The sequence below is a fragment of the Mus caroli genome, unplaced genomic scaffold (genome assembly GCF_978045245.1).
Source record: "Mus caroli unplaced genomic scaffold, Mus_caroli_1 scaffold_34, whole genome shotgun sequence".
In the NCBI taxonomy this organism is placed as follows: domain Eukaryota; kingdom Metazoa; phylum Chordata; class Mammalia; order Rodentia; family Muridae; genus Mus; species Mus caroli.
In genome coordinates, this window is record NW_028227289.1 from 594,779 (window position 1) to 615,746 (window position 20,968).

Consider the following 20,968-nt stretch of genomic DNA (forward strand, 5'->3'; position numbering starts at 1 on the left):
AGCCCAACTAACTAAAGGGCACAGAGGCTGTATCCAATTTAACAAAGTCAGAAATGAAAAGGGAGACATAACAAGAGAAAAGGAGGAATTTCAAAAAAATCAGCAGATTCTACTACAAAAGCCTATACTCAACCAAACTTGAAAAGCTAGACAAAACGGATGATTTTCTAAAAAGATACTACATGCCAAAGTTCAATCAACAATATATAAGCTATCTAAACAGGTCGATATCCCATAAGGAAATTGCAGAAATCGGTAACCACCCTCCCCCCCCCCAAAAAAAAGCCCAGGACCAGATGGATTTACTGCAGAATTCTATAAGACATTCAAAGAATATCTAATATCGATATTCCTCAAGCTATTTCATAAAATTGAAGCAAAATGAAAACTACCTAATTCATTCTATTGAAGTGCTCAGGCAGCCTGCCTCTGTGCTTTCTTGAAGATGTTCCAGTTTCCCCACCCCCTGCTCCCCCTGCAGCTAGCATGAGGCTTACTCCCTCTCCCTGAACACTCCAAGAGGACCCAATCTGGAGTCAGAATGTTGCTGTCCTCACTCCCATAAAGAGAGCACTTAATGAACCCTCCCACAAGGAGTCACAAATATCTGCTTTAGGATAGACAAATGGTAGCCTCCCTCACCTCTGAATCTACTAGGCTGGCACTCTCACTGCTAAATGGCTAAACACTTCCCAGGTACAGTGGGTCCTGTTCCTGGAAAAATATTTAAAAAACAAATCTTGAGCAGATAATCAAGGGTCACAGGCAGGAATGACTGGCCATAAAAGACATTTATTCCTGATAACACCATAAAGCTACTCTCTAGTGCAGGAAAGGTACCTGCCCACAGTCATGTGATTCTGCCCTGTCTCCTGATCAAACAATATTGTGTTTGAAAATTGACTTGCTTTGTCACTTTCCATCACCCTAAAATCCAAAGAATTTCAAACTATGCTATATAGAAGTGCCAAGCCTTCTAGGCTCATGGGCATACTCCTTTCATATGGAGTGGGAATGTTTGCAATCTGAGTCTGACTCGAAATAATAATGGTAAAGTCTCTTAGGCATACTTGCATCAGGCCCGAAAATTCTTGAGCTCTCCTGAGGTTCCCATGTTATTGGTGCATAACATCTGGAGGCTCCTCTAGAATCCCCCCAGCGGATCTCTGGAACCTGCAGCCGGAAGAGTCTAAAGCCGGCGAGCAAGTGTGTTGTTAGTGTTTCTGAATTATTCTTTGTTCACTGTTCATGCCTGTCTTTTCTGGCTGTATTTTGGCATCAGCAAAAAGACTCGAAGCAACAGTGCATGTCCACTATAGTGGGCGTAGTGTTTATGCTGCTTGGTCATGGCCATGATAGGAGAAATTCATTCCTGACCTGGGGTTCAGGATGGATGAAGTTCCTGCCCATTGGTTGGAAGTACTTGAGGAGAGACCACGGCACAATCTGCTTTCGTATTGACCTCATTTCTACTTTTGAAGTAGGAGTCTGTGAGTCATTAGTCTTTGGATTGGGTGAAGCTATTTCGTGCATGCGGTTTTGTCAGTGGTGTTTCTGATAGTGATTAGTCGTTTGCTATACTGGACAGTGATGGACACAATGGAACAGCTTAACTCTCACTCTCTTCCCTCCCACTCCCTTAACATTGTCTTACCTTATTTTAATGAAATGAAAACCAGAGCTCACAATGTCTCAGTGGATATGAGCAAGAAGAAAATGCACACATATTACAGCTTAGAGTAGCCTACTTTCAGAGTGGGATAGCTTGCAGAGGGAACTTTCCATCTCCCCATGTTGTTAGCAGTGGAAGATAAAGTGTCCCAGAAGGCACAGGGGCATCTAGAACAAGGCCCCCTACATTGCAGTCTTGAAATACTTGATTGCCAACCCACCACCTCATGAGCAATGTTTTCTATTGCCCCTGACTAACACTACTCTGTCTCCAGGAATCATGCCTGCTCCGATGGCAGAAGAAAAAATACAGGAATTATCCAAGTCTTCATAGCCCCTCCACCGTATTTTACAGGACACTATGCCAGAAGAAGTTATTTTCCCACCGCCTTACACCCAGAAACCAACTCTGACCAAGGTGGCAACCCCTGCCTCGGTTGGGACTACAGAGTTCCCACATGTGCCTTGGCTGGGTGGACCAGCACAGGTGCCTTCACCACCCTAACTCCTGCCTGTGTCTTGGGTCAGGAGTCTTGTTTAGGCAGTCCCTGAAAATGCACCCATGAATTGGCTGGCACACCGGCACAGGCACCCTCACCACAAGATTTCACCTAGGTTGCTTCTGCCCCAGGCATCTTCACTCATGCCAATAGGGCTCACAGAGGCATACACACCACAGGGAATTCCCACAGCAGAGGCAGAGGTCCCATCACTGGGTCTACACCTGTCTATGTATCCCCAAAGGAAGAGTTAGAAAAATGTCTGAAGCAGTTGAAGGGGTTTGCAATCCCATGAAAGAACAATAATATCAACCAAGCAGACACCCCCCCACACGCCCCGGGGTAAGGTCCCAGGAATTCAAGCACCAACCAAAGAGTACCCATGGAGGCAGGCATGGCTCCAGCTGCATAGGTAGGAAAGGATGGTATTGCCAGGCATCAATGAGAGAAGAGACCCTAGATCCTTCAAAAGCTGGAAATCCGGCCTTTCCTATCCACTTAACATTATTTTCCTTGTTCTCTCCTTTTTTTTTTTTTTTAAATCAATAATAATTTTTGGCGCCACAATATTCTTTGACTCATGGATCTCCACTAGAGCTCTTTCTTTCTTTTTTTTTTTAATTTTTAATATTTTTATTACATATTTTCCTCAGTTACATTTCCAATGCTATCCCAAAAGTCCCCCATAGCGCCCCCCACTTCCCTACCCACCCATTCCCACTCTTTTGGCCCTGGCATTCCCCTATATTGGGGCATATAAAGTTTGCAAGTCCAATGGGCCTCTCTTTCCAATGATGGCCGACTAGGCCATCTTTCGATACATATGCAGCTAGAGACAAGAGCTCCGGGGTTCTGGTTAGTACATCATGTTGTTCCGACAATAGAGTTGCAGATCCCTTTAGCCCCTTGGGTACTTTCTCTAGCTTCTGCATAGGGAGCCCTGTGATACATCCAATAGCTGACTGTGAACATCCACTCCTGTGTTTGCTAGGCCCCTGCATCGTCTCACAAGAGACAGCTATATTTGGGTCCTTTCAGCAAAATCTTGCTAGTGTATGCAATGGTGTCACCGTTTAGAAGCTGCTTATGGGAAGAATCCCTGGATACGGCAGTCTCTAAATGGTCCATCCTTTCATCACAGCTACGAACTTTGTCTCTGTAACTCCTTCCCTGGGTGTTTTGTTCCCAATTCTAAGAAGGGGCACAGTGTCCACACTTTGGTCTTCATTCTTCTTGAGTTTCATGCGTTTAGTAAATTGTATCTTATATCTTGGGTATCCTAAGTTTTGGGCTAATATCCACTTATCAGTGAATACATATTGTGTGAGTTCTTTTGTGATTGTGTTACTTCACTAAAGATGATGCCCTCCAGGTCCAACCATTTGGCTATGAATTTCATAAATTCTTTCTTTTTAATAGCTGAGTAGTACTCCATTGTGTAAATGTACCATAGTTTCTGTATCCATTCCTCTGTTGAGGGACATCTGGGTTCTTTCCAGCTTCTGGCTATTATAAATAGGGCTGCTATGAACATAGTGGAGCATGTGTCCTTTTTACCGGTTGGGACATCTTCTGGATATATGCCCAGGAGAGGTATTGCTGGATCCTCCGGTAGGACTATGTCCAATTTTCTGAGGAACCGCCAGACTGATTTCCAGAGTGGTTGTACAATCTTGCAATCCCACCAACAATGGAGGAGTGTTCCTCTTTCTCCACATCCTCGCCAGCATCTGCTGTCACCTGAATTTTTGATCTTAGCCATTCTGACTGGTGTGAGGTGGAATCTCAGGGTTGTTTTGATTTGCATTTCCCTGATGATTAAGGATGTTGAACATTTTTTCAGGTGCTTCTCTGCCATTCGGTATTCCTCAGGTGAGAATTCTTTGTTCAGTTCTGAGCCCCATTTTTTAATGGGGTTATTTGACTTTCTGGAGTCCACCTTCTTGAGTTCCTTATATATATTGGATATTAGTCCCTTATCTGATTTAGGATAGGTGAAGATCCTTTCCCAATCTGTTGGTGGTTTTTTTGTCTTATTGATGGTGTCTTTAGCCTTGCAGAAGCTTTGTAGTTTCATGAGGTCCCACTTGTCAATTCTCGATCTTACAGCACAAGCCATTGCTGTTCTATTCAAGAATTTTTCCCCTGTGCCCATATCTTCAAGGCTTTTCCCCACTTTCTCCTCTATAAGTTTCAGTGTCTCTGGTTTTATGTGAAGTTCCTTGATCCACTTAGACTTGACCTTAGTACAAGGAGATAGGAATGGATCGATTCGCATTCTTCTACATGTTAACAAACAGTTGTGCCAGCACCATTTGTTGAAAATACTGTCTTCCTTCCACTGGATGTTTTTAGCTCCCTTGTCGAAGATCAAGTGACCGTAGGTGTGTGGGTTCTTTTCTGGGTCTTCAATTCTATTCCATTGGTCTATTTGTCTGTCACTATACCAGTACCATGCAGTTTTTATCACAATTGCTCTGTAGTAGAGCTTTAGGTCCGGCATGGTGATTCCACCAGAGGTTCTTTTATCCTTGAGAAGAGTTTTTGCTATCCTAGGTTTTTTGTTATTCCAGATGAATTTGCAGATTGTACTTTCTAATTCGTTGAAGAATTGATTTGGAATTTTGATGGGGATTGCATTGAATCTGTAGATTGCTTTTGGCAAGATAGCCATTTTTACAATGTTGATCCTGCCAATCCATGAGCATGGGAGATCTTTCCATCTTCTGAGATCTTTTATAATTTCTTTCTTCAGAGACTTGAAGTTTTTATTAAACAGATCTTTCACTTCCTTAGTTAGAGTCACGCCAAGATATTTTATATTATTTGTGACTATTGAGAAGGGTGTTGTTTCCCCAACTTCTTTCTCAGCCTGTTTATTCTTTGTGTAGAGAAAGGCCATTGATTTGTTTGAGTTAATTTTATATCCAGCTACTTCACCGAAGCTGTTTATCAGGTTTAGGAGTTCTCTGGTGGAATTTTTAGGGTCACTTATATATACTATCATATCATCTGCAAAGTGATATTTTGACTTCATCTTTTCCAATTTGTATCCCTTTGATCTCCTTTTGTTGTCGAATTGCTCTGGCTAGGACTTCAAGTACAATGTTGAATAGGTATGGAGAAAGTGGACAGCCTTGTCTAGTCCCTGATTTTAGAGGGATTGCTTCAAGCTTCTCACCATTTACTTTGATTTTGGCTACTGGTTTGCTGTAGATTGCTTTTATCATGTTTAGGTATGGGCCTTGAATTCCTGATCTTTCCAAGACTTTTATCATGAATGGGTGTTGGATCTTGTCAAATGCTTTTTCCGCATCTAACGAGATGACCATGTGGTTTTTGTCTTTGAGTTTGTTTATATACTGGATTACGTTGATGGATTTCCGTATATTGAACCATCCCTGCATCCCTGGAATGAAACCTACTTGGTCAGGATGGATGATTGTTTTGATGTGTTCTTGGATTCGGTTTGCAAGAACTTTATTGAGTATTTTTGCATCAATATTCATAAGGGATATTGGTCTGAAGTTTTCTATCTTTGTTGGGTCTTTTTGTGGTTTAGGTATCCGAGTAATTGTGGCTTCATAGAATGAGTTGGGTAGAGTACCTTCTGTTTCTATTTTGTGGAATAGTTTGTGAAGAACTGGGATTAGATCTTCTTTGAAGGTCTGATAGAACTCTGCACTAAATCCATCTGGTCCTGGGCTTTTTTTAGTTGGGAGACTATTAATGACTGCTTCTATTTCTTTGGGGGATATAGGGCTGTTTAGATCATTAACCTGATCTTGATTCAACTTTGGTACCTGGTATCTGTCTAGGAACTTCTCCATTTCATCCAGGTTCTCCAGTTTTGTTGAGTATAGCCTTTGGTAGAAGGATCTGATGGTGTTTTGGATGTCCTCAGGATCTGTTGTTATGTCTCCTTTTTCATTTCTGATTTTGTTAATATGGATGCTTTCCCTGTGCCCTCTAGTGAGTCTGGCTAAGGGTTTATCTATCTTGTTGATTTTCTCAAAGAACCAGCTCCTTGATTGGTTGATTCTTTGAATAGTTTTTCTTGTTTCCACTTGGTTGATTTCGCCCCTGAGTTTGATTATTTCCTGCCGTCTACTCCTCTTGGGTGAATTTGCTTCTTTTTATTCTAGTGCTTTTAGGTATGTTGTCAAGCTGCTAATGTGTGCTCTCTCTAGTTTCCTTTTGGAGGCACTCAGAGCTATGAGTTTTCCTCTTAGAAATGCTTTCATTGCGTCCCATAAGTTTGGGTATGTTGTGGCTTCATTTTCATTGAACTCTAAAAAGTCCTTAATTTCTTTCTTTATTCCTTCCTTGACCAAGGTATCATTGAGAAGAGTGTTGTTCAGTTTCCACGTGAATGTTGGGTTTCTATTATTTATTTTGTTATTGAAGATCAGCCTGAGTCCATGGTGATCTGATAGGATGCATGGGACACTTTCAATATTTTTGTATCTGTTTGAGGCCTGTTTTGTGACCAATTATGTGGTCAATTTTGGAGAAGGTACCATGAGGTGCTGAGAAGAAGTTATATCCTTTTGTTTTAGGATAGAATGTTCTGTAGATATCTGCCAGATCCATTTGATTCATAATTTCTCTTAATTTCTCTGTGTCCCTGTTTAGTTTCTGTTTCCATGATCTGTCCATTGGTGAAAGTGGTGTGTTGAAGTCTCCCACTATTATTGTATGAGGTGCAATGTGTGCTTTGAGATTTACTAAAGTTTCTTTAATGAATGTGGCTGCCTTTGTATTTGGAGCATAGATATTCAGGATTGATAGTTCCTCTTGGAGGATTTTACCTTTGATGAGTATGAAGTGTCCTTCTCTGTCTTTTTTAATGACTTTGGGTTGGAAGTCAATCTTATCAGATATTAGAATGGCTACTCCAGCTTGTTTCTTCCTACCATTTGCTTGGAAAATTGTTTTCCAGCCTTTCATTCTGAGGTAGTGTCTATCTTTTTCTCTGAGATGAGTTTCCTGTAAGCAGCAAAATGTTGGGTCTTGTTTGTGTAGCCAGTTTGTTAGTCTATGTCTTTTTATCGGGGAGTTGAGTCCATTGATATTAAGAGATATTAAGGAAAAGTAATTGTTGTTTCCTGTTATTTTTGTTGTTAAATTTGGCATTCTGTTCTTGTGGCTGTCTTCTTTTAGGTTTGTTGTAGGATTACCTTCTTGTAGTTTCTAGGGCGTGGTTCCTGTCCTTGTATTGGTTTTTTTCTGTTATTATCCTTTGAAGGGCTGGATTCGTGGAGAGATAATGTGTGAATTTGGTTTTGTCGTGGAATACTTTGGTTTCTCCATCTATTTTAATTGAGAGTTTGGCTGGGTATAGTAGCCTGGGCTGGAATTTGCGTTCTTTTAGTGTCTGTATAACATCTGTCCAGGATCTTCTGGCTTTCATAGTCTCTGGTGAAAAATCTGGTGTAATTCTGATAGGCTTGCCTTTATATGTTACTTGGCCTTTTTCTCTTACTGCTTTTAGTATTCTATCTTTATTTAGAGCATTTGTTGTTCTGATTATTATGTGTCGGGAGGTATTTCTTTTCTGGTCCAGTCTGTTTGGAGTTCTGTAGGCTTCTTGTATGTTCATGGGCATCTCTTTCTTTAGATTTGGGAAGTTTTCTTCTATAATTTTGTTGAAGATGTTTGCTGGTCCTTTGAGTTGAAAATCTTCATTCTCATCCACTCCTATTATCCGTAGGTTTGGTCTTCTCATTGTGTCCTGTATTTCTTGGATGTTTTGAGTTAGGATCTTTTTGCATTTTACATTTTCCTTGATTGTTGTGCCGATGTTCTCTATGGAATCTTCTGCACCTGAGATTCTCTCTTCCATCTCTTTTATTCTGTTGCTGATGCTGGTATCTATGGTTCCAGATTTCTTTCCTAGGGTTTCTATCTCCAGTGTTGCCTCATTTTGGGTTTTCTTTATTGTGTCTACTTCCCTTTTTAGGTCTAGTATGGTTTTGTTCATTTCCATCATCTGTTTGGATGTGTTTTCCTGTTTTTCATTAAGGACTTCTACCTGTTTGATTAGGTTATCCTGTTTTTCTTTAAGGATTTGTAACTCTTTAGCAGTATTCTCCTGCAATTCTTTAAGGGATTTTTGTGCTTCCTCTTTATTGTCTTCTACCTGTTTACCAGTGTTCCTTTGTATTTCTTTAAGTGTGTTATTAAAGTCCTTCTTGAAGTCCTCTACCATCATCAGGAGATATGCTTTTATATCCGTGTCTAGCTTTTCCGGTGTGTTGGGGTGCCCTGGACTGGGTGAAGTGGGAGTGCTGGGTTCTGATGATAGTGAGTGGTCTTGGTTTCTGTTAGTAAGATTATTACGTTTACCTTTCGCCATCTGGTAATCTCTGGGGTTAGTTGTTGTCGTTGTCACTGTTTAAAGATTGGAGCAGAAGCTGTGTTCCACTCACCAGCAGTCTCAAAATCCTGTGGCGGGGGTCGTGGGTAGCTGGCAGAACCCCGGTGCTGCTCCAGCCGGAAGAGGCCTGTGGTCCTACTCAGGCCGGTTTTCTGCTTCCCTAACTAATGCAGTCTCAGGTCCCGCGCGCAATTGGATTGGAGCAGAAGCTGTGTTCCACTCTCCAGAAGTCTTAAGATCCTGTGGCGGGTATTGTGGGTAGCTGGCGAGTGTCAGCCGACCCTGCACCCTAGCTACCCCGGTGCTTTTCTGACCGGAAGAGGCTTGTGGCCCTATGTAGGCCGGATTTCTCCCTCCCCAACCAAAGCAGTCTCAGGTCCCGCGTGATTGGACTGGAGCAGAAGCTGTGTTCCACTCACCAGCAGTCTCAAAATCCTGTGGCGGGGGTCGTGGGTAGCTGGCGGGTGTCAGCCGACCCTGCGCTCTAGCTACCCCGGGGCTGATCCGGCCGGATGAGGCCTGTGGCCCTACTCAGGCCGGTTTTCTGCTTCCCTAACTAATGCAGTCTCAGGTCCCGCGCGCAATTGGATTGGAGCAGAAGCTGTGTTCCACTCACCAGAAGTCTTAAGATCCTGTGGCGGGTGTTGTGGGTAGCTGGCGAGTGTCAGCCGACCCTGCGCCCTCGCTACCCCGGTGCTTTTCTGACCGGAAGAGGCTTGTGCCACTAGAGCTCTTTCAAAGGCTATATTCTTAGAGAAAATTTACATTCCTTCTCCTAGAAGTTAAGAATTGCCAATACCTCATAGGATAGGGTTAGGACAACTCAGTTCAACTACTTTCTTATGCTGAGATTTAGCCTGGTCTGAGTTTGCACAAGTGTTATACATGCAGGTACAACTTCATGATTTCATGGGTGTAGTAGTCATACTGTGCCCAGTAGATACTGTGCTCCATAAACATAGTTTTACTTTTACCTTCTTTCCACCCTCTCTTCCACAATGAAGGCTGAGCTTTTTATAGTGGATACATGGTACTTATATTGCAGCCCCATAGGAAGAACAACAATAGCAACTAACTGGAAACCCAGAGCTCCAGGGGACTTAACCCCAACCAAAGAGTATACATAGATGAGTTCATGGATCCAGCTACATATGTACAGAGAATTGCCTTATGTGGCATCAGTGGGAGGAGAGGTCTTTGGTCCTATGTACGTTTGATGCCCCTGTACATGGGGATGTTAGAGGGGTGAGCCTTAAGTGAGTGGGTAGGTGAGGGAACACCCTCTTAGGGGGAAGGAGGAGTAGGATTGGGTGGGGGTTTTGAAAACGGGAGGTCAGGAGTGGGGAGAACATTTGAAATGTAAATAATTAAAATAGTCAATTAAAAAATAAAAAAGTAAATTAAAAAGAGAGAGACTGAGGGCAAGGTGATCACATTCCTGACCCAAACTGGGATGCATATCAAGGGGAGACTCCAAACAAGAACAGTTTTATTGATGACATGGTGTGCTTACAGACAGGTGCCTAACATGGCAGTCCTCTGAGAGGGCAAAGAAGTAGTTGACTGAGACAGAAACAGATATTTTAACCCAGCTAATAGATATGTTTACCCCAACTGAAGTCTCAGAACCCTGTTCTTGAATTAGGGAAAGATGTAGAGGAGGGAAATGCCATTGGAAGACCAGCATTCTCAACTACCCTGCAGCCATGAGATCACTGAGAAATTGAGCCACCAACCAGGCAGCACATATCATCTGGTCTGAGAGCCCTGGATATAGCATAGGACTGACTGCCAAGTCTGGCCCTCTTAGGATATGTGTCAAAACCATGAGAGACTTGTGGCACCAAGCATGGGGAAGCCTGGTGTGTTCAGGAACACCCTCTTGCAGACAGGTGGAGGAAAATAGAATGGAATAATTTTATATATATATATATATATATATATATATATATATATATATATATATATATATGAAAGACAAGAGTATAGAAGGACATTTTCATATTATCCATGGGCCTTCAAAAGTATCAAGTTATTCCACTTTGGGCATATACTCTAAGAAAGAGTCATCCTACACAAAAGGCTCTTAATTAACTATGTTTATGAAAGCTATATCCATATTAGGAAAAAAACCAAAAACGATATCTCTTAAAAGAACATATAAACAAAATATTTATCATGCCATGAATAAATTGGAAAAACCTAAAAACATGTACAAATTTCTCAACAGATAAAATTTACCCAAAATAAATCAAGTTTTATTATATATTTTAAATAGACATGCATCCTCTAAAGAAGGAGAAGCAATTATTAAATATTCAAACCAGAACAAAAATAACTAACCAATAATAGCAACAAGAGAAAAACAACTAAAACAACAACAACAACAAAAGAAACGCAATTACAACATCAAACCAAAACTCCTTTGATTTGAACTAATACTTCAAACGAAAGATGTCAATCCTCCATAAATTAGTCCATGAAATAGATACAGAAGCTACAATTTGTTTGGTGGTCAGTATTTTGCAAAAATGATACTAGTTCAAATAAATGCATTATGCTTTTACTCATAATACTCATAAAACCAAAAAATATGTTTTTCCTAAACCACAAATAAACATAAGAAATGTACACTCACATATGGTGTACTAATCATCTATTAAGAAAAAATGAAAACTATAGTCAAATGGATATAACTAACAAAACATAACTCTGACTGAAATAATCCAGCCCCAGAATTATAAACATGGAGCATGTAAACTTGGAAGTGGATATAATCTGTTAATTATGTCAGAACAAGTGCAATCTCCAGACTAACAGATATTAGTTAAAGTGGGAGCTTTAAAATGTAGGCCTAGATGTCCCAGGGAGGGGTGGAATGATTGCTGATTTTGACAGTAGTTGAAGTTGACAGGCATACTTGGAATAATGGACAAAGTCAAGAAGAAAATATTGAATGACAGTTCTTGGAGGATACCTGGTTCTGTGGAGATCTACAAATATGTAAGGTTGAATTGGGGAATGAAGGACACTTTGAAACCAGACAGTGAGTTCCAAATGCAGAAGACAAACTCTAAATATCTCAGTGAATACAGAGTGTGTGATTTAATCAAAGCTTCAAATCAAGCTTCAAAATCTCACTCCTACATTCTAAGTTCTATTCTATAGTCTACAAAACAGAAATATGGACACAAATCAGCCATAAAATAACTCAAACTAAATTTCTAATTGCACAAAAAATGCCAAGAAGCCAATAAGGTGGCATAGTGATTAGGAAAATTCTTCATTTAATCCTTCATCTGACAAAATAGTAATATCCAAAATATTTAAAGAAATCAATAAGTTAGACACTAAGACACAAGATAACCTCATTGCAAGATATGCTTTACATGTAATTACGCTTTTCTAATCTCATGAACTTTGTATGTGTAACAAACATCTAAGGAAATGTCCAATGCCATTAATCTTTATGAAAATGCAAATAAAAATGAAAGTAGTATTCCATCCTAACACAATAGATGAAAAACTGCTGCTACAGTCCATGTTGTTAAGAATATGAAGAATAGTGATGACTCCCCAGATGATGAAGTGAGTAAAAACTGGCACAAAACTCTGGAAATCAATCTGGTGGTTTATTTTTGTTTCTGTTTTGTAGAAATGTTAGAGTTTGTCTTCCTTGTCATCTGGAGCAGTGGGCTGCACACAGACAGCCTTGTTCCAGTCAAGCAAGGGTCTGGAACCCTGGGGACCCAATGTGTGGTGATTTCCACCTACATGGGATGGAAGGTGTCCGATTATGTCTCCTGGGTCCCTGGTTTCTGTAGAAGTCACTGCCCCACAGCCCGCCACAGGAGAGGTGTGTTTATCAGTCATGTATGAGCAACACCAAGCCTTCCTGTACGTAAATAAGTTTTAACCCAAACTCTCAGTCCAAGCCAATGAGAGGTACCTTCTGTAGAGCACTGAATCATTCCCTAAACTATATATAAATCCTATGCAGGGAATTATAGGGGTACGAGAACTCTTCGATCATCGGAGCCATTTGTTCCAAGAGCTGTAACACTTGGGAAAAGGTCTGCTCTCCCAAAGTCTGAGGCTTCCCCTGAGGCTCCATCACACTCCTCAGTGGATAGTGGGTAATCGGCCTCTTGGCCCAGGCAACTTGACAAAATTCAGAGTGGCTTGGAGTTATGGAGTGACATAACTTCCAGGCACATCAGAGGCTTCACCTCCCTTCACTCCCTTGCTTCCCTTCACTGGATCTCTTGCACCAGGCCTGGCCAGAGATCTTCGTGGAAAGCCTCTGGTGCTCAGGCCCACAGTTTCTCAGAACATTTTAAATAGTTCCACATGAAGACGCTGAATACTGATCATTTGAATATACCCAAAAGGAGAAGTGTTTTTTATCTCACTTAGAGTTTTGGTCAGTAATAAGCAATATATACAAGAAATATACCTAAAGAATACATACTACATGATATTCATAGCACCTATATTCTAGGTAGCAAGACAGTAAACGACACCAATCAATGTCCCTCCATAAATAAATGAATACAGAAAATGCAGTTTATTTATAAATGGAATATTTTACAGATACTGCAAACAAAGACATCATGGATTTTGAAGGCAATGGATAGAACTAGGAAATATCACTCTTACTGTGATAAGCAAGACCCAAAAGAAAAGGCAGGACTGAATTGTGTAAATGGTTGGCGGGGATAGGAACAGGGGGGACTTGGTATTATGTATGAAAAGAGACAGGTTAAAATGTAAGATGACCAGTACATACACATACTTGTGGGTGTTCAGTGTTGTTACATACACATACTTGTGGGTGTTCAGTGTTGTTATTGTTGTTGTTTTCTTCATTTCTTGTGTGTGAGTGTGTGTGTGTGTGTGTGTGTGTGTGTGTGTGTGTGCACATGTATGTGTATGTATCTACTTATGTGTGTGTTTGTGTGTTTTCCAGTAGTTCTCTAAGGTATTTACTCATTTCCTCTTGATGGAACTCAATTATCTTAATAAGATTCATTTTGCGATCTTCATCTTGTCTTTCAGCTTAGATATAGTATTCTTGTCTGAAGTAGTATGATAGATGGAACCTATTGGATAAATAGAGCATCGCTTTTACTGATATATTATATTTTTTTGGGTTTTGCTGGTATTCATATATCTGGATTCACAATTATTTTAAATCGTTGCGCTATTTTATTTGTTTTTATTTCTTGGGTATGTGTTTGGTTTTGGTTTCCTGTCTGCCTTTTCATTGTTTGATAATTTTCTATGGCATGTTAAAAATACTGCCCATATCATGAGTCCACCATCTGTATAGCTGTTACATTGGAACTAGGATACTGATTTGAGTTGTATAAGAAAGAATAGGAGGGAGTATGTTTATGAATATTAAACACTAGATCATATGGATAAGGAAGACCTTCAACAGAAGTCTGTTTACAGAGCTTTGATGGGAAAAAATTTGGTTTTAAGGAGCAGTATAAGAACATGTGTTTCCTCACATTGTGATTACATGTTGCCCTCCTAATGTAAGTTAGGAGAGAGTTAGAAGAGTGTTTATCTTGGCCTCCTTTTGATAATTTTAATTATTTCTAAAATAAATTCTTAGAGTATTCAAAAGCATTTTGTATTTAATTATCTGTATTCAATATATTTATTACTGAGTAATCAAATTGATACTATTTATCTTAGGGGCGTTGAGAGATGAATGAGTTATTAAGCAAAGTTATTGTGATGCAGTGAATGAACCAAGTTCAGTACCAGCATTCACATGGCCATTTAATATCACATATAATTTTCCAAAAACGGAATGTATTTCTGATTCTGGCCTTGTGCTGTAAGGCACACATATATCTCAAATTCTGCAAAAAGGTAAAACTATTTCACATGCTTCATTAAGAGATTTATGAACTTGCATTATATAATCATGTCTCTGTTACTCCTCTCATAACTATTCTAGGCTAGAGATGTTTGTTTTTTGACTGTGAGTGTTTGTCTGTGTTAATTTGCATATGTGTGTGAGTATGTGTGTGTGGGAGGGCGTCTATATACATGTGGGAGGGAGAGAGAGACAGAGGGGGGAATATACATTTTATATAGGTTTGAAATTGATAATTTGAAAGCAACATATTTAACACAGAAATGATGAAAGAAATATGGGAACAAGTGGACAATACCTCTTTGTGGTTATATAATCACACATGAAACAAAAAGTAGAAGGAATAAAAGCTACTTCCCTAGAGAAACTTTTTTAAAGGTGTCTTGTAGAATACAATGTCTCATTCTGCTACCATAGAATAATTATTCTGAATTCTCTTATAATTGGAAGTCAGTAATTTGTTTAGGGATGAGAACAGATGTTGTAAAATTTGATCAGCAGCAATTATAATGAAATGATTCTAGACATAGATAAGTTTTAAAAACAGGATCTATGAATTTCTGGCTAGAATATAACTTGCTACATAGAAAAGGATAAAAGCAAACTCAAATATATACACTTGCCTCTGCTGAGTATTATACTAAGTTTCCCACCTCCAAATTATGCAGTGTTAACACTTTTTAATGGGGCATGTCAAATTCATGGGTGGAAAGATATATGGAGTAAGTTTTTTTTTTTTTTATGGTTTTATAGCTTTGTTGTAGAAAGGCAGGGAGAAAGAGAGAAGTTAGAAAGAGGGAGAGAGGCTGACCAGGGCCATGTGGAGAGAGGGGGAAGGGAGAGAGTGGGTGGGGGCTAGAGAAGGGAGTAAGAAAGGTGAGAGCTTAGAGATGGGATAAGTTTTAATTACTATTTCCCCTTTATTCTTTTAAATATTTGGATTTTATATCACTTAGGTTTAGAAGAACATATGAATGTTGTTAAAATTGCTCTGATATTTGGTGATATCACAAAATTATTATCAGGATAGTGCCATGTACCACTCATTTTTAAAAATATTTTTTCACAAATGATTTTAAGCTTATGGTTTCCATATTTTTTTAATTTATTTGTTATTTCAAATTATATCCTTATAAGTGACTATTGTTCTTCTCCTAATCACACCCTTTCAAATCTCTTCCCCTATTACTCCCTCTACCTTCCCTCAGACTCAGAAAGAGCCACCCTTCACCATCCAGATGCCTTATCTATCACCTTGCCCTGGTATATACATTACCAGGAAAACTAAGTGCATCTTCACTCCTGAGATTCAAAAATTCTTTCAATTTAGGGAAAAGAGAACAGATTTCAGGATACAGATTAAGAGATATTCTCTACTCCAATATTTAGGTGACCTATATGAACAACACTCTAGACATCTGCTTGTAATATTTTTGGAATATATGCTGTAGTTGGTGGTTCAATTGTCTTTAAGCTCCTATTGTTTTAAAATTGATGGCTTATAAGTCTTATTGGATGTCCATTACATAATTCTATACTTGATTCATTCACTAGACTGAACATATAACACCTGATGTTTTCAATGAGTTTCAGGATCTCTTTACATTTTCTGGTAGATGAAAAATAAATAAATAAATAAATAAAAGAGAAAATGTGGTGTCTGTTTGCAAGCATAATCCAATGACAATAATTTCAGTGTTTAGCATTCTTACAGGGAATCGTTTTCATGTTGGCCCAGTAGCTGTTTTTCTGTCTTAAGTATGTATCATTGTTTTATCTTTATTCCTGCATATCTTGAAGGGTCCAAAAAAAAAAAACTTTGAGTCAAAGATTTTGTGAATGGTTTGAATTATCTCTCTTGCCATTTGAGTTTCCACCAGAGATTAAGAGGTAGACACGTCTTTTACGTATTCATAGCATGCTGGATACAGAATGGATAAAATCAAAGCTAAAATGAATATGCATAAAATCAGGAGGTGGAGCAAGTTCAACATATCTCCACTGCTGGTTGATCTGCAAATTTATGCAAAAATTTTGGAAATTAATTTAACAATATTCCAGAAAATGAGCATAGATATACAACATGAGCCATAACACCCCTGTAAATATACCACAATGATGACCCATCATACTATAAGGATACATGCTCAAAAATGTTCATAGCACTTTTATTAATAATAGTACAAAACTCAAAACAGTTGCTTCACAATTGCAAAATGGATAAATAAACTGTGTTTCACTTACACAAAGGAATACTATTTAGCTATTAAAAACAAAGCAAAACAAGAAGTATTTAGTCTGATGGAAATAAGTCGAAAATATCATCTTGAGTAAGATTATACAGCCTCAGAAGATACACATTACCCATTAGAAGCAAGATGACTATGCCTCAAAATACAGACCCAAATCAACTAAGTAGTAAAAGAGTAGGTGGATGTATCTAACTCAGAAGGGAAAAGTAGTCATTCAGTACAGATAAATTAAAGGAACTGCATCAGAGATTCTAAAGAAGGGAATGAGGACAGGACAGGGATCACATGTGAGTTGAAGGGATGTGGCAGGGATTTGCAAATGACAACTCTAAACCAATTAATCTCTGGAAGTAACTGAAGACCAGTGACATGGGTTATTCTGTGAAGTAAGTGGAGGAACAACTAAGAAAATTAATGATCTTTGTATTATAGCCTCAAACGCCAATCAGACAGAGCAATCAAAGATAATGGGGTACTACTCAGCAATTGAAAACAATGAATTTTTGAAATTCTTAGGAAAGTGGATGTATCTGGAGGATATCACCCTGAGTGAGGTAACCCAATCACAAAAGAACTCGCATGATATGCACTCACTGAAAAGTGGATATTAGCCCAGAAACTTAGTATACCCAAGATACAATTTTCAAAATACATGATAATCAAGAAGAAGGAAGACCAAAGTATGGATACCTTGTTCCTTCTTAGAATGGGGAACAAAATACCCATGGAAGGATTTACAAAGTTTGGAGCTGAGACCTAAGTCCAGAGACTACCCCACCCGAGGATCTATCCCATAAACAACCACCAAACTCAGAGGCTATTGCATACGCCATCAAGATTTTGCTGATAGGACCCTGACATAGCTCTCTCTCTTGTGAGGCTAAGCTAGTGCCTGGCAAATATAGACGTGGATACACACAGTCATGTATTGTAATGAACACGTCCCCAAGGAGCTAAAGGGGTGTACCCTATAGGAGGAACAACAATATGAACTATCCAGTACCCACCAGAGCTGTGTATCTAGTTACATATGTAGCAGAGGATGTCTTAGTCAGTGATCAGTGGGAGTAGAAGCCCTTGGTCTTGAGAAGATCATATGCCTCAGTACAGGGAATACCAGGGCCAGGAAGCAGGAGTAGGTGGGTTGGGGAGCAGGGAAGGAAGGGGTATTATAGGGGTCTTGGGGATAGCATTTGAAATGTAAATGAAGAAAATACCTAATAAAAATTTAACTTTTTTTGTACTTTTTAATATTTTTATTAGGTATTTTCCTCAATTATATTTGCAATGCTATCCCAAAAGTCCCCATACCCTGTAACCCTATAGGTGGAACAACATGATGAACTAACAAGTACCCTGAGCTCTTGACTCTAGCTGCATATGTATCAAAAGATAGCCTAGTCGGCCATCACTGGAAAGAGAGGTCCATTGGACTTGCAAACTTTATATGCCCCAGTACAGGGGAACGCCAGGGCGAAAAAGTGGGAGTGGGTGGGTAAGGGGTGGGGGGGAGGGTATAGGGGACTTTTGGGATAGCATTGGAAATGTAAATGAGGAAAATACCTAATAAAAAATATTAAAAAAAAAAGAGTCATCAAGAAGCTGAACCTAAAATTTTTCTCAGACTTCAACACATGTCAGAATTTGATTTAGCTATTCTGTGTTTGCTGTTCTACTAGAAAGACTATGACTTTTAGCTACAGCTAACAGATACCATTGTATAAGATAACCTACATTAGTCAATAGCATATGAACAGTATACATGTGATTCCTGATTAGTTAATGATGGGGCATACTTTTTCATAGATAGACATAATCCAATCTTGCTCCTTTGCACCTGAAAAAATGTTTTGAGGAAATTCATAGCTATTCTTTACTGAGAATGGATCTAAATGTGTAAACACTACAGAAAGCACTTTTAGAAGAATGAAACCTCATCTTTAGAGATAATGTTCCTTCTAAAAAACATACCTATACCCAGCCATGGAAGTGTTCACCTTGAGGTCCTAAAACGAGGGAGGCAGAAGCAAGCAACTCTTTGTGATTTCAAAACAGCTAGTTCAGAATGTAGTAGGAAGCACAGAAGGAAGTCCCAGTGTCTCAGACCAAGTGAAAATCAAACATATTGTTTACTGCACAGTATTGTTTTCATTGACTACACCAGCACAATACTTTGAGGTGTTCTTTTCTCTCACACTGGATAGTAGCCTTGAAGGTGAGCAGATCCCAGAAAAGACAGACATTCCAGGTAGTGGGTACACAGGCAGCTCCACCCTCTGTTTCAAGCATTGTCTCCTAACTCATCTGGAGAATGTCAAGGTAATGCTGCAGATTTTCTGCTAATTCCTTTTTCTGAATGTCCAGTTACTTCTGCTTTGGCAAATTCTGTGGAATTTGTACCACTATTCCCAGATCCTATTTGTTAGAGGATGGTGTTCTTAGTGGACAGTTATACACAGGCATGCACAGGCTTTTGTAACAGAGCAACAACACACTGATGATCCCAAGAGCATGATGGACAGTCTCACAAACCAGACACTTTAGTGCAAGTTTCTGGAATCAAGCATAAGAAATCAAATTTTATGTTGATACTGGGAAAAAAGGAAATCCAGTGGTATTCTCTAGTCCATGCATACAGGCATGATGCAGCACACAGCACAGAGGCTGCATGCTAGATGAGCCTGGTAGTTTCCATTATGCATACAAGCTCTGTATGCTGAGTTTTAGAACTCTACTGTTAATCTCTTGTGAACTACAACAGATGTATGGAACATGTTTTATCTGGACAAACTATGTTCTTATGGTTAATAAATTTTTCCATCTGATGTCCAGAGTCTTCAACACTCTCCTGAATCATGGCAAATGTATTTGCCACCTAACTGCTCATCTAATAACTTCAAAATGTAAAATCCTCAAATGGTTAATTTTCCAACAAGACTCAAAGAAAACAGAGCAGGCAAGTGGCTACTAATACTTCTGTCCTTGTGGACCAAGAAGCTGAAAAATGGAAAGGATCTCACTGAGTGATCAGTAGAAGGCCAAAAGTTACCCAAATCAGTGAAGATGTAGACCATTCACTTGACAATTGCATGGGTTTCTTCTTCTTTCAAGATCTTTTATGATTGTTATAGAACATGAATCCTGGCATGTAAATGAGTCTCAGAACTCAGAATTCACTTACAGGACTGCTCACAGCACCACAGAAATCATAAAGACATGTAGGTTTGTGACATGTTATTCATCCATCAACCACATTAGACCACAGCTTCAAGCAGAACAGGAAGATATACTTGCTAATAATTCACTTTCTCACAAGAGGCTAACTACCCAGCACTCTTGTATAGAACATTAGAAATGAGCAATCACACTACATGAGGTGGGTGACTGATTAGAAATGCAGAAAAGAAGGGTGAATGTTAAAAGCATAAGCAGATTGTGAGAAGAAAGAATCAAAGTTCAGTGGGTAAATAGTACCAGATATAAGCCAGAGCTAGCTACCTGTCTCAACATGCTGGTGCTAAATGCGGTAGTTACTGGTCTCTTCATGTTCATCTTTACTGATCACCTTCGTGTACCTCAAATGATGGTGCATCAGGGCCCATTTTCTCTGCAATTTATCACTGTTGAGCCTCAGTATGTCCAATTTCTTCTTCAGCTAAGTCTGTTCCATCAGTGGCAGGTTGTTTAGGATTCTTGAATGAAACTTGTTATCCTGTAACAAGGTCAGTAAAAGCTAGATGCCTAGGTGGAGGATGACCTGGCTGCAGGAGCTCACTCAGTAGAACTGGAGGTAGAATCTATCCCATTATGATCTCAGGAACCTAGGTTAAATGTATGGCCCACCAAAACTGTGATTTCATTTCTCCAATTTTCCCAACAGGGATTCTAGATACTGGGTTACTATTACTGCAGAGTCAGGTTCTCCACATTATACTGGGAATGAGACCTAGAACCAGGACACACTAAAAACCTGCACAAGGGATTCCAATGTGCCTCCAAGGTGACCACACAGGCCAAGAACTTTGAAGTTTAAAATGGCCCTCTAGACCTCAGAACTGGCAGCACATTGAATCTCTGAAGCAGAAAAGGTTACAGGCCAAAATGAAGATCCATGACTTTCCAGAGTCTGGAGGAATAGACAAGATAGTAAATGTGTTGTGGAGAGCCTTTAGCTTTCCCTGTGGCCGGAATCTGACATTGGCCAAGGATGAGGAAATGGGCTTCATTCTGGCAAGAATTAGGTCATAACAAGAAAGTAATTTCAGGCAGGAAT